The sequence below is a fragment of the Podarcis muralis genome, chromosome 1 (genome assembly GCF_964188315.1).
Source record: "Podarcis muralis chromosome 1, rPodMur119.hap1.1, whole genome shotgun sequence".
Taxonomy (NCBI): domain Eukaryota; kingdom Metazoa; phylum Chordata; class Lepidosauria; order Squamata; family Lacertidae; genus Podarcis; species Podarcis muralis.
Genome location: NC_135655.1, coordinates 31,618,996 through 31,632,813, shown reverse-complemented (window position 1 = coordinate 31,632,813; position 13,818 = coordinate 31,618,996). Strand labels below are relative to the sequence as shown.

At 43.5% G+C, this 13,818-nt stretch overlaps 1 protein-coding gene across 1 annotated transcript in view; it reads right to left on the bottom strand.

The window, feature by feature from the left end:
- The window catches only part of SYNDIG1L (synapse differentiation inducing 1 like), a 93,683-nt gene extending 82,058 nt beyond the window's left edge, over nucleotides 1-11,625 (bottom strand). Inside the window, exon 1 of the mRNA XM_077925611.1 lies at nucleotides 11,569-11,625. The gene's annotated coding sequence lies outside the window, so the exon portion shown is untranslated. The remainder of the gene's footprint in view (nucleotides 1-11,568) is intronic.
- Nucleotides 11,626-13,818: the final 2,193 nt, after the last annotated feature.

The following is a 13,818-nucleotide window of genomic DNA, read 5'->3' as shown; positions in this document are numbered from 1 at the left end:
AAAGTACAGAGTGACCTTGCATTTGGGCAACCTAAAAAGAGGGTCACTGGAAACCCAGCAGAAAGCATACACCATATGGGGGGGGGGGCGGACAAGTGACCCCCAGCTGTTGCTTCTGACTTCAGCTTCTACCATTCCTGATCACTTGCCATGCTGGCTGCAGTTAAGAGAGCCAGCATGGTGTAGTGGTTAAGAGCAGTAGTCTTGTAATCTGGTGAACCGGGTTCACGTCTCCGCTCCTCCACATGCAGCTGCTGGGTGACCTTGGGCTAGTCACACTTCTCTGAAGTCTCTCAGCCCCACTCACCTCACAGAGTGTTTGTTGTGGGGGAGGAAGGGAAAGGAGATTGTTAGCCGCTTTGAGACTCCTGAAGGGGAGTGAAAGGCGGGATATCAAATCCAAACTCTTCTTCTTCTTCTTGATGGGACCTGGATTTCAACAAAATCTGAACAGCCACAGCTGCCCTGACCCAGAGGCTACTGTAAGCTGCAAATACTATGCAATAAAGACAACAGAGGTCAAAGCATCGCTGATCAAGGGTCTAGAAGCCAAGCCTTATGAGGAACGGTTGAAGGAGCTGGGTATGTTTAGCCTGGGAAAGAGGGGACCAAGAGGAGATATGATAGCCATCTTCGAATATCTCAAGGGCTGTCACATGGAAGATGGAGCAAGCTTGTTTTCTCCTGCTCTGGAGGGTAGGACTTGAACCAATGGCTTCAAGTTACAAGAAAGGAGATTCCAAATAAACACCAGAAACAAACTTTCTGGCAGTAAGAGCTATTCAACAGTGGAACAGTCTCCTCAGAAACTTATGGACTCTCCTTCTTTGGAGGTTTTTAAGCAGAGGTTGGATGGCCATCTGCCACGGATGCTTTAGCTGAGATTCCTGCATTACAGGGATTTGGATTAGTTGACCCTTAGGGTCCCTTCCAACTTTACAATTCTATGATACTGTAAGGTGAGCTGTGTGTATGATATGATACGATATGATAGGACACTATTTTTTTTAATTGTTGAAACAGGGTTGGCTTCATAATGGTGCTGGCCACCTTTGTCTTGCCATTTCCTTCCTCCCATGGCACAAGATTAAGAGGGTGTTATTGGAAGCCCATGTAAATGCATGGATGGTGGGGAGGGGTTTGTATGAAACATTTTGTTTATTTAATGATCAGAATGCTATTTCATAAGATATATCACGGTGGTGTACAACATGCAAAATTTAATAAGGTCAATAGAAGTAGCCATAAAAAAAACATAATGAAAAAGAGCAATACTGTAAAGCATCAGTAGATAATTAGGTGGTGGGAAAGAAAACAAGACAGCTTTCAGAAGACATCTAAAAGAAGGCAGGGGTGGTTCTTGGTGGACCTCTAGTGGCAGGGAGTGCCACAGGGCAGGGCTTGGTCCCTAATGATTCCTTCAGAGTGATCATTCCCCCTTCATGTCTCTCACATTCCCACACTCACAGAACATTCATACCAGGCACAGTCTATCGGCTGATCCAAACTTTGACAATAATGCCTATTCTCTTCTCTGTTGAACCCGTTCCCAATAACAGGACCTATTACCATCTGTCCCTACACTGTGCATGCTGACAATTTTAAAGCACAATAATCATAACAATAAAAGCAACAATAACACTAATATAATGCTCGTACATATTTCATAGCATTTTAGCAGCTAAGGGAGGGATTAAATGAAAGATGAAGCTATGAAATGTAGAGATTGCAGACTGTGTTGTCTTCCTTTCCTCCCTTTTGTTGACTTATTCTCTTTTTGTGAATAAACTGGCCAGACTGCTATTTTTCTCTCTAAACCTATGTGTTGAAAGCTTAAATTTGATATCTTATTAGTCACTCTGAAATCATAGTAATTGCTGAAAAAACTTTCAATTGATATGTAGATTCCGTGAATGCGAGCACTGGGTTATTCTAGGGCAAAAAGGCACCAATTTGTTCTCTTACCCTCATAGTTTCTCTTGCACAAACATGGGTTTTATGAATAGCCATTAAACCTGCAATCAAATAAGCGTTTTCATATTTTTATTGTTATGTGTCATAATACTGTTGCTGCTCGTCTAACGAATTTGCATAGCAGCTACGAGGGATCAAATATAATTGGCACCCACAAAACAGGAGGGGTGGACAAAAAAGGGGGTGCATTTACGACAGCTTTCACCCACAGGTAATACTTATGATGTGTGATTAGCACAGTTTCTTTTCACACATACTTTTGCAGCATACAATGTAAGCAAATAAACAGCACTGTAAATAGAAGCACTTAAGTGGAAGCTGCGTAGTAATTTGCAATTTTTCAAACTGGTATAATTTTCAGAGAAATATCAATGCACTACATTGATTCTGAAAACCTTTGCAGATGGCACAGGTCACTCTTCAGAAGTGACTCATATCATGCTGCAAATTACTGACGCTGGCAAGTAAAACCTTCTACCTCAGTGTTTCAAAGGATAATCAGAGTTACTTAGAAAGGGCTTTCTCTGTCAAAACCAGAAGGAGAGGGAGAGGGAGAGGGAGAGGAAGAGAGTTATACTTCTTACTGAGCCAACCTCAGTATAAACAAAGTGAGTGTGCAAGTCTTTGAGCAAATAAAGAATTCCTTGCAAAATCAAAAGCTTGAATAGGCTTTCACCAACTGAGAATGGGATAGTAGAAAATATACTTTGCTACGTAGCATCTGTCAGTCTCTGAAACCAATTCTCTACCAAACCCATTCATAGATAAATACTCATAGACTTATTCACAGTTCTGCTGCCATAACCTCATGTATTAACTGAGTAAGCAAACAAGGATATGACAATCTGTTCTTCAGCATGCCAAGGTGGTCATGAGAGAAGGAACACAGCTGCTGATCTGAATAGCTAAGGAACAAAACCTTTCAGTCACAGATATTCACAGCCCCCTGAACAACCCCCTCCCACCAACTCAAATCACAATTCCTGCAACGTGGAAGAGGACACATTAAAGATGGTAATGATTATGTCACCTTTTTTCTCAAAGGTGAACTCAAAGCAAGTTAAAGAAAGAAACATTAAAAATAAGTACAAAAAAGAGTAAAACTAACTTAAAACCATAGAACCATAGAATTGTAGAGTTGGAAGGGGCCGCAAGGGTTAACTAGTCCAACCCCCTGCAATACAGGAATCTCAACTAAAGTATCCATGACAGATGGCCACCCAACCTCTGCTTAAAAACCTCCAAGGAAGGAGAGTCCACAACTACCCGAGGGAGACCATTCCACTATTGAACAGCTCTTACTGTCAGAAAGTTCTTCCTGAAGTTTAGTTGGAATTTCCTTTATTGTAACTTGAAGCCACTGGTTTGTGTCCTACCCTCCAGAGCAGGAGAAAACAAGCTTGTTCCCTCTTCCATGTGACAGCCCTTGAGATATTTAGTGATGGCTATCATATCTCCTCTCTGTCTCCTCTTTTCCAGGCTAAACATACCCAGCTCCTTCAAGCGTTCCTCATAAGGCTTAGTTTCCAGACCCTTGATCATTTTGGTTGATCTATTCCATTGTTTCCCAACCTTGTGCCTCCAGCTGTTTTTGGCCTACAATTCCCATCATCCCTTGCCACTGGTCTTGCTAGTCAGGGATGATGGGAGTTGTAGGCCAAAAACATCTGGAGGCACAAGGTTGGGAAACACTGATCTATTCTGCACACATCCCAGCTTGTCAACATCCTTCTTAAACTGTGGTACCCAGAATTGGACACAGTATTCCAGGTTTGGTCTGGCCAAGGCAGACGAGGGTGGTACTATTACTTCCCTTGATCTGGACACTCTACTTCTGTTGATGCAGCACAGAATAGCATTAGCTTTCATCACACTGTTGACTCAATAACCATATGTATCACTGCTATCTTTAAGCTTAAAAAGAATGGCTTGATAAAAAAATTACTTTAAAATGGACAGTGGATACATTTTTATTATTTTAAGGTGGCCAATAAATACATTGGCAGCTTAGTATGCCACGTTGTTTGTGTGGCAGCCCCTCACACTCCCCATTGTTAGAGGGCCCTCAGACAAGAGAGGAAGGAATGAGGCCAGCGCTTCAGCAACAAAATGTTCATCTCCTATAAATTGCCTCAACAAGGCATCTCTAGCGGATGGTGCTAGAACTATTAGCGTGTATTGATTGTGTTTTTAACTAACAGCCCAAGGCAACGCTCACTTCAGAAGGGAACATTTCAATTCTTTATATCATTGAAGTGAACAAACGAATGAATAAAACAAAACCCCGGGCTTCAGTACGTGCCAGTGATGGACAGAGCTAAGAGTTCCCCGGGCAGAGTATCCTGCTCCCTTGCACTGCCGACCTGGGGACTATAACATCCCCATTCCCCTTTGTTGCCACGTCCCCATGGCAACTGGCCAGTGGACAGAGCTGGCTTGCAGTTCTGCACAAAAGCGAAGCTTCAAATCAGACACTAGCTTGGGCTCTTCAGTTTTATGGCCTCTCATCTCACGCTTCGCCTCTTTGAAAATGAAATTTATGAGCAGAACCGTGAACTTTACCACATCACTAATTTTACGGCTGCCCTTGTCAAACTGCTTCCTGCTGTTCACTGGCAACACTCTGAGAGGAGGAGAGACCTGTGGCCCCGGGGCCTAGCTGCCTGTCGGCAGGTGCAAAGGAAGTGTGAAAGATTTGTGGGAAGAAGAAGAAGTGCCCCCGCTCCCCTAGAAACAAAATGGTCCAAATGACTCTAATCCTTAACACAGAAAGTAGCTCAAAACCCCCCGTGAAAAGAAAATGACCCAAACGTTCATTTCTCTCTGGGGGTATCTAATTGTAGAATATGCCAGAAAAGCACATCCATGATCGGGGGAAAGAATGACATTGATTAAAACGGTGCTTCCTACAAATTATGCTTTGGGGATTCTAGAGAGTCACAGGAGACCAACATGGTCCCAAGCGCCTTCTTTTTATTTTCTGGTCCCTGTGGTATTCTCTAAAAGCTGCACTTGCCACACATGTCAGGGTTTGACTATTTTTCCCACCCAAAACTTAATGTGGGCCAGATTAGCTATTATCCATGATGGCTAAGTGGAGTCTCCGTGTTCAGGGGGCCTCTAACAATATGCTGGTAAACAGCATATAGTTGCCTTCATACTCTACTTGAGGGCTGCAGGGCCTTTGGGAAAGATACTCTCAAAGTCTCCCCCTCAATGCTGCTACTCCTCTGCCTCATCACTGCTACCACCAGAGACACAGCCAATGAGCAAGCAAGCAGTGGCAGTTCCTCCTTCTCACTGCCACCCTTGTTTGCTTGCTGGCCCCTCACACATGAGCTGGATCACAAGGCAGGTGAACAAACAGGGTGCAATGATAAAGAGGAGCAGGTCCAGGGGGCTTTTGTCAGTGGGTGTCTAGTTGGGCCATGAGCTCTTGGCAACTGGACCTGTGTGCTCATTTCCCTGCAACATCTGGCTGGTCACTCTCTTTAATATTGTATTTTCAAATTATTGTAGCCTGCCCTGTGACCTCATGGTGAAGGGTAGGTAAGAAATTGTTATGTACTGAAGTTGTCACCCTGGGCCAGCAGGGGGATACTGTACATAGTTCAGGTTCACATATGCAAATAAGGGATCGAAAGTGACGTTCAGTGATTGGATAGTTACAGAAAATGGTTACTGTTGCGTTCTAGTGGAGGCTGGCTGAACCCTTCAGTTCAGTTCTGTTCTGGCCTGTGAATAAACAAGAGCTGTTTGAAGAATTGCTGTGTCGTCTGATATGTTCACCCACAACTTAATAGAAATAATAGTAATAGTAATCATAATATTTTTGCTCAACTAGTTTGACCTTTGGTGTGATCCAGCAGGGCTTTTCTTTTGTTCTTATGGTGTCTGTACATATATACTTACTAGAAGAAGTCAGGATCAGCTAATCTAGATCTGTAAGCTGAGTCACATCCTATGTAATGCACTCAGTATATTTAATTGGTCAGTTCTCACTAGCTTCGTAGTTAAGGAAGCTGAGGGATAATTGACCGAGATTCTTGTTGCACCACCCCAAGCCGCCTCTGTTTAAGGTGGAGCCTATTCAGCTGCTACCATAGAATTTCTGATTATTCCTCCTCATTGTTATTTTTAATATATAAATATTCGTTTTACCTCTCCCTTCAAAGACCAGCAACACTTTTAAAAACAGCAGTGTCATCTGTTATATGTCCCCAGACAATGTAGCTACAAATTCCCTGTTGTGCTGTGGAAGGTGATATCAAATTTTGCTATTCAAATAGGAATTTTACAGCAGGAGGAAGAAAGCGGACAGTTATCAAAGCACTGTCCAACTGTGAAAGATGGAAAATTGATCTGAGAAAATACCGTGCACTTCCAAGCACAGGGTAATGTGGCCAAAGTGAAATTGAATTGGCTCTACATAGTGAATTCCATAAATTAGTCTATAGTTTAAAATAATGTAATGACATTTGTTGTTGTCTTGCCTTTATCCTCTCCCTCGCAGCCAGCACTTTGAAAGTTGAAAGGAACCAGCTAAGAATATTATTACTTTTCTTTTCTTCTTAAGATCCATGTTGAATGTAAACCCTTGATTTGGAAATGTTTCAACGCTTTTAACAACTAGTTTGCCGCCATAATTTCAAATGTTGTTTTTGGCCATATAACTCTTGCCCTGAATTGTTTGGTCTTGCTTCATATCAGCGGCATGTTTCCAGCCCTCTCTTTACACAGCAAACCTAAACACACGATTGAAAAAGCCCCATGGAAGGCAGACGGACTTTCATCTGAGCAAACATGCACAGGGTTGCCTTGCAGAGCTCTCTATCTGCTTGCCTTTGATATTATCTCTACCCTCATCTTCCCTTTAAAATCCTTTCTTGTCTCCTGCATTAGAAATGCTCTAAAACACATGCCCGTGTGAAGGATGCAGCAAGCACCAGTCCCTCATGCTGCCTGTTCTTTGGCATCAATTATAAATTTGCTTTTCACTTTGCACCCAGTGGGGGGATTCACAAAGCCCAACACTCCCTGAGCATTACATAATGTCTGAAATGGTTCTCTGAAGAAGAACAAAAGCTTACACACAAGGCGGCAATAGTTTCTGAAATTTCCAGCATCATCTCTACCTGGCAATCCAAATATACCCCTTTTGGGTCTGTTTCTTCCATGCTGAAACAGCAAACCAGAGAGCTGGATCTTTTGAACCCTCCAGACTCCTTGACAATGGACAACTGACCCACAAGATGTGGCAGCTTGAAGGCTTTTTAAGGGGGGATTGGCCACTGCAATGGTGGATGACGCTTGTTGTTGTTTAGTCGTTTAGTCGTGTCCGACTCTTCATGACCCCATGGACCAGAGCACGCCAGGCACTCCTGTCTTCCACTGCCTCCCGCAGTTTGGTCAAACTCATGCTGGTAGCTTCGAGAACACTGTCCAACCATCTCGTCCTCTGTCATCCCCTTCTCCTTGTGCCCTCCATCTTTCCCAACATCAGAGTCTTTTCCAGGGAGTCTTCTCTTCTCATGAGGTGGCCAAAGTATTGGAGTCTCAGCTTCAGGATCTGTCCTTCCAATGAGCACTCAGGGCTGATTTCCTCAAGAATGGATACGTTTGATCTTCTTGCAGTCCATGGGACTCTCAAGAGTCTCTTCCAGCACCATAATTCAAAAGCATCAATTCTTCGGCGATCAGCCTTCTTTATGGTCCAGCTCTCACTTCCATACATCACTACTGGGAAAACCATAGCTTTAACTATACGGACCTTTGTTGGCAAGGTGATGTCTCTGCTTTTTAAAATGTTGTCTAGGTTTGTCATTGCTTTTCTCCCAAGAAGCAGGCGTCTTTTAATTTTGTGGCTGCTGTCACCATCTGCAGTGATCAAGGAGCCCAAGAAAGTAAAATCTCTCACTGCCTCCATTTCTTCCCCTTCTATTTGCCAGGAGGTGATGGGCCCAGTGGCCATGATTTTAGTTTTTTTGATGTTGAGCTTCAGACCATATTTTGCGCTCTCCTCTTTCACCCTCATTAAAAGGTTCTTTAATGGCAACTGCAATGGTGGATGAGGCTATCAATAGCTATTAGTAAAGATGACGATTGTTACACCTCTTAATGTTAGGTGTGTGTTTATGATCTATGTAGTCATGAATGTTCTTTCTGTGTCAAGTATTCCTGTTTGTTCTTCCCTTATAAGATGCCTTTAATCCCCCCAGTTAAACTTCCAAGTATAAACTCTGTATCTTTTCTTTATAAACTGCCTTTATCCTTAGTTTTATTACACTCCACCAGTGTTTAATGCCACTGGTTTAATATGAATAAATAGCGAGTGAGGAATGGTGTGAGTAAGGAATGAATGTTTAGCTTAGAAAGAACACTCTGCTACCCAGAAAGAAGCAACAGGCAATGGTAGCCTCATCACAAAGTGCAGCATTTCAGCACATATCCAATCACTGGTGTTGCTGGACAAATGTCTCTCTAGCCATGCACTGACAGCCTGTGGGAAAGATAATAAAGTGTGTAAAAGATAGATGCTTGAGCAACTGATACCTGGAGAAAAAAGTATAACTGATTGGCCACAGTGATAGCAGAATGCTGAAGTAGGTGAGCTTTTGGTGTGATCCAGCGAGGTCTTCTTTTGTTATTACTTGCTGAGTACAAGATGCATTTATTTGTGTTCAGGATTGTGCTTTCCCTAGAAGGACAGAATAGTTTTGAGGTGCTTGAAAGGTGGCTTCCTGCGATGGCTTCCTGGTGCTCTGGCCCCTGATCCGTGCCTCTGCGCCTCAAAACCGGCATGAACGTTCCCCACTAGCATTCACCCGGCAATAGAAACTTCCCTGCAATCCCTCTAAGTCACCCATTTGCTTGACGTTTCTCAAGTAGCAGCAAGCATACGCCAAACCCCTGATTCTCCAGGATCTTTCAGAAATCCTGATGTTCACTGTGATGGATGCCGCATGTAGCGTTTGACAGCTCTGAAGTTTCTTTGCTAGACTTTTTATGTTTATATGCCACTGTTTTGTAACACGCAGCTCCCCTGAGTGCGGTACTTCATCTCCTTGAATAGGCACCACTGACCCGTAGCAATGGAGATTCGTGAAAGTGCAACATACTCATTACCACGTTGAACTTCCTCCTGCACAGGTCGGCAGTGGGTCAGATGTGTACATTGAAGTGAGTCTGCTATTAAGGCGTTCAGGGGAACCAACAGCTGCCATGCTTTTTTTGTGTTAGCTTGGGAGTGTGGTTTAATTTGAGTTGCGCTGCAGGAAGATGTATAAAATCACTCTTTGCCGCCCTCTGATGCTCGTGTTCCCTTCAGGCTACTCTACACTGTCATCATAACACGGTGTTTACTGTATAGGATAGCAAGATTGCAATATGCCTTGTAGCTGTAAAATCAGCTCAAGTTACAAAACACCCATTCTGACCTCCTGCTAATGCCAGGACATGATGCTACAAAGGATGGAAAAAGGCCTTTATAAGGGGTGAGCTACTAGTCTACTGCTTCTGGATCCTACTTTGATTGCTCTGAATCAGTTTAATCTAAAATAGTACTGAGCCACGTCTTCTTCCTTACTGGCAATTCAGGGACACGAAACAGTTCTTACAAGGGCTGAGTTGCAAAGCCATTTCAAAGTCCAAGTATCCTCTTTGTTTATTAAGAGTAATAGGCTTCACAGCATCACAGAGTTGTAGAGTTGGAAGGGACCCCAAGGGTCATCTAGTCCAACCCCCTGCAATGCAGGAGTCTCAGCTAAAGCATGCATGACACATGGCCATCCAAGCTCTGCTTTAAAACCTCCAAAGAGGGAGAGTCCACCACCTTCCAAGGGAGTCTGTTCCACTGTCAAACAGCTCTTACTGTCAGAAAGTTATTCCTGATGTTTAACTGGAATTTCTTTTCTTGTAACTTGAAACCCGTGGTTTGGGTCCTACCTTCCTGAGCAGGGGAAAACCCGCTTGCTCTTGACAGCCCTTGAGATATTTGAAGATGGCTATCATATGTCTTCTCAGCTAAACATACCCATTTATAAAGATGTTGAACAACAGTGGGCTCAGGATAGAACCCTGTGCCACCCCAGTTGTCACTTTTTTCCAGGAAGATGAGGAGCCATTAGTCTATTTGGGTTTAGTCAGTGGTCCATGTCTCTTGCTCCTATGTACACTGTGAGAGAGCAACCTGGGCCTCTCCTTCAAACTCCCCTGCTAAATGCCCTTGCAAACATCCCTTTTTACAAGACTTAGTCAAGAGCTGCTGGTCAAGAGCTCCCACAAGCTGCTGCTGGCTACTAACTCCTCCCCCAACTCCATCAAAGTTGTTGCATGCACGGAACAAAGTCTGCTTATGCAATGGGACCGCCCCCCCTCTTTCCTCCTGCACCCCCTAAATTTGCTCGGGAGGGCTGCGGGAAACCCCAGAACAAGTTTAGGGGGTACATGAGGGTGGAAAAGTCTAGTTCTACAAGCAGACCTTGTTCCCTGCACTCTTAGTGATACATTGAATTCTACCCAGTATGTCTAACATTCCTTGCCCGAGTACTCTTTATATATTGGACAGAATAACATCCATTATCATATTAGACAACCCTAGATCACAACATGACAGCAACTGTGCCACAATCAGAAAGTGGAAAATGGCCTACAGGCAGTGCAAATAGAAAGGAAATGAGCCAAGCCACACACTACAAGTCAAGTCTACAACATATGGTCAATGAATGAAGCACGTAGAAAATATTTGCTCCTTTTACAGAAAAAAGGCTGAGACTAGTGAATGTAACAGTGAATGCGTGGCGGAAGCAGCAGTGTTACTGAGCTCCTTTTGCAGCAGATAGCAGTAGATTCCTTATGCATTCAAACATCCTCTTGTACACTCTCATAAACACAGATAGGACACAAAACACAACTCTCACCCTCATCTTCCCCATGCTTGCAGCTGGGGAAGGCAAAGAACAGCTCAACTGAGCCTGAGACTCCTAACCCCGCTTCTGATTTGCCCAGCCTCCCCATTCTCTGCCACATACCAACAGCAGTCTAGCCCTGTGGCAACAAACTCAACAGTAGCTCCTTGTCAACATCTGCTGTGGAGATGGCCAGGCAAGGAACCTGCTCATCTCAAGGTAAGATGGGAACAAAAAGAGTGAGGTCAGGGCAAGTCTTGGCTTTCTCTGGCTTCCTGTTTCATCTCTTAAGTCTGGGATAAACAGTAAGGACACTGACCTATCAGTCCTGTCTCAGTTCTGGAGCATGAGACCACCCACATCCCTCTCATTTCTGGCCCCCTTAACTATCTTTGTCCACCAGTGACATTTGCCTCTCGAGCCCTGCAGATGCCTGAACAATGGAGCTGCATTGTTTGGTGGTGTTTCTGTTTGTCTCCCTCCATCAGCCCTGTGAGCAAAGAACTAACATCAACTCAATCAGTACCATGGACAGCTCCCCTTGAATGCTAGTGCCCTGGGTGGCTACATGCTACCTCAATTGAAGAGCAGACCCTGGCTATAGGCTGACATCTGTTGTCCAGCATCTCCTGTCCCAGTAAGATACCACAACTCTGAAATACCCCCCCCCCCAAAGATTTGCTGTTACCTGCTTCCAGGCTCAGCTTGATCTCTCAGCAACCACCAGCCAGCTGCCTATGAAACCGATTGTGTGCATCACTGACGCTAACAATTGGGATAAAAATGCAACAGATTTGCTGGAAACAGAAAATGACTCAGAGGATAAAAAAGTGAAAAGGAAATGGAAAGATCTTCAGGTGAATCTTGCAAAGTGTCATTTTTAGAAACAATGGGAGGTTCAAAGCCTCCCAGTGAGGCTGCCTGAGCAACAAGGAAATGTAACCATGCTAGGATAAGGTGGTAAAATTAAACGGACCAGAATAAAACACTATACAACCCCACATGATAAAGCCCATACAGCACTGCTCCATCCTATTAATGTGAATCGAAAAGATTCCTGCACTGCAATTTTTACTGCACTTTAATTCAAGGACTGTCATTTTGGTCTTCTCCCCTGCATGGAATGCTTCCTAAACACCTATGCCCTTTAATATAGAGATCTAGTAAATGATAAACAATTTTGCACTGAATATGTACTATTTAGGCTTCAGCCGTTTCTGTTTCAGTTTGCTGATTAAAGTCTTTGTTCTAGCATTTTATCAAAAGATCAATACTATTTCTTCTACTAAGATTTTCATTCCTATTTATCCATGGAGCATCACCATATATGTTAAAACTGAATGCCAGGCTAATGTTGGACATGAGCTATGCGCACAATGTCATCCTTTGACCTGCAATTATTCATAATTCCATGGTATTCAGAGATGTGCTCAGCTCTTCTAGAATCATAGAATCATAGAATCATAGAATCATAGAGTTGGAAGAGACCACAAGGGCCATCGAGTCCAACCCCCTGCCAAGCAGGAAACACCATCAGAGCACTCCTGACATATGGTTGTCAAGCCTCTGCTTAAAGACCTCCAAAGAAGGAGACTCCACCACACTCCTTGGCAGCAAATTCCACTGTCGAACAGCTCTTACTGTCAGGAAGTTCTTCCTAATGTTTAGGTGGTATCTTCTTTCTTGTAGTTTGGATCCATTGCTCCGTGTCCGCTTCTCTGGAGCAGCAGAAAACAGCCTTTCTCCCTCCTCTATGTGACATCCTTTTATATATTTGAACATGGCTATCATATCACCCCTTAACCTCCTCTTCTCCAGGCTAAACATGCCCAGCTCCCTTAGCCGTTCCTCATAAGGCATCATTTCTCTACTCTCTGATCATACCACTGAACTGAAATGGCAGCTATTCTTGAGAAAAGTAATGTTTCGGTAGGTTCAGTTTTGCTACATGCCCTGGGTCAATAATCCATCAATAATCCTGAGCCGTCTCAGTGAGCATCTGCCTGTTCACCTCATTTAGAATGCCTCTCTCCTCCCCATTATCTCCTTTCCTACTCAGCATGCCACACATCTCCATCTTCCACCCTGTTTTTCCCCCCTTTAATTTTTTTTTCTAAGTAGGTCACTATTCCCTCTTGCCCTCTCATTTATTCTCTCTCCACTAATCTACATCTATATTTTTTATTTACTCCTACCTCTCTTGTTCAGTTTGCTCTGTCTTTTTTCTTTTCTTTATGAACTGTTCATTTCATTGACAATTACCATAAAAAGATATTCATGAAGAAATAGCAAAAAGCCTCTCCTTCTCCTCCGCAAACCAAATTTATTTCACATTTTGTCCATTCTCTATTTTAAAAGCAACCAACTTCAAATGAGCCATGTATGCACTGAGAGGATTTGCATTACTACAGAAATGAAAATGCTGATGGGGAAGATTGGTTATTTTGCTCAATGACCATCAGGCTCTGATCTCCTTTTATAATTGATCATGAAGATTAGTAAGGATGATAATAATGGTTCTCATGTTGTGTTTTTCACCCATTGCCTTTGGCCTGAAATGCATATTTTGTTTGGGCAGCATTTATTCTGACATAGGCACATTTTGTGCTATGGTACTCTGACTTATCCCTTGAGTTACTTGCTTTGTGGGCAAGCTCACCCAAGCCAGGATGCAGAGCAGAGATGAGGAACCTGTGGCTCTCCAGAGGTTGTTGTACTCCAACTCCCATCATTCCCGGCCAATGGCCATGCTGGCTGAGGCTGATGGGAGTTGGAGTCTAACAAATTCTCCACTGCCGCAGTACAGGAATGAAAAGAAGCAGCAATCTTTGCTTGCCTCACCCTCTCATCTCTCCAATGTCCCCAAGTTACACTAGAAAAAGATTGCAGCTATGCCCTTCATAGGGTGGTTTGTTTGCTGGCTGGCTGGCAACTACAT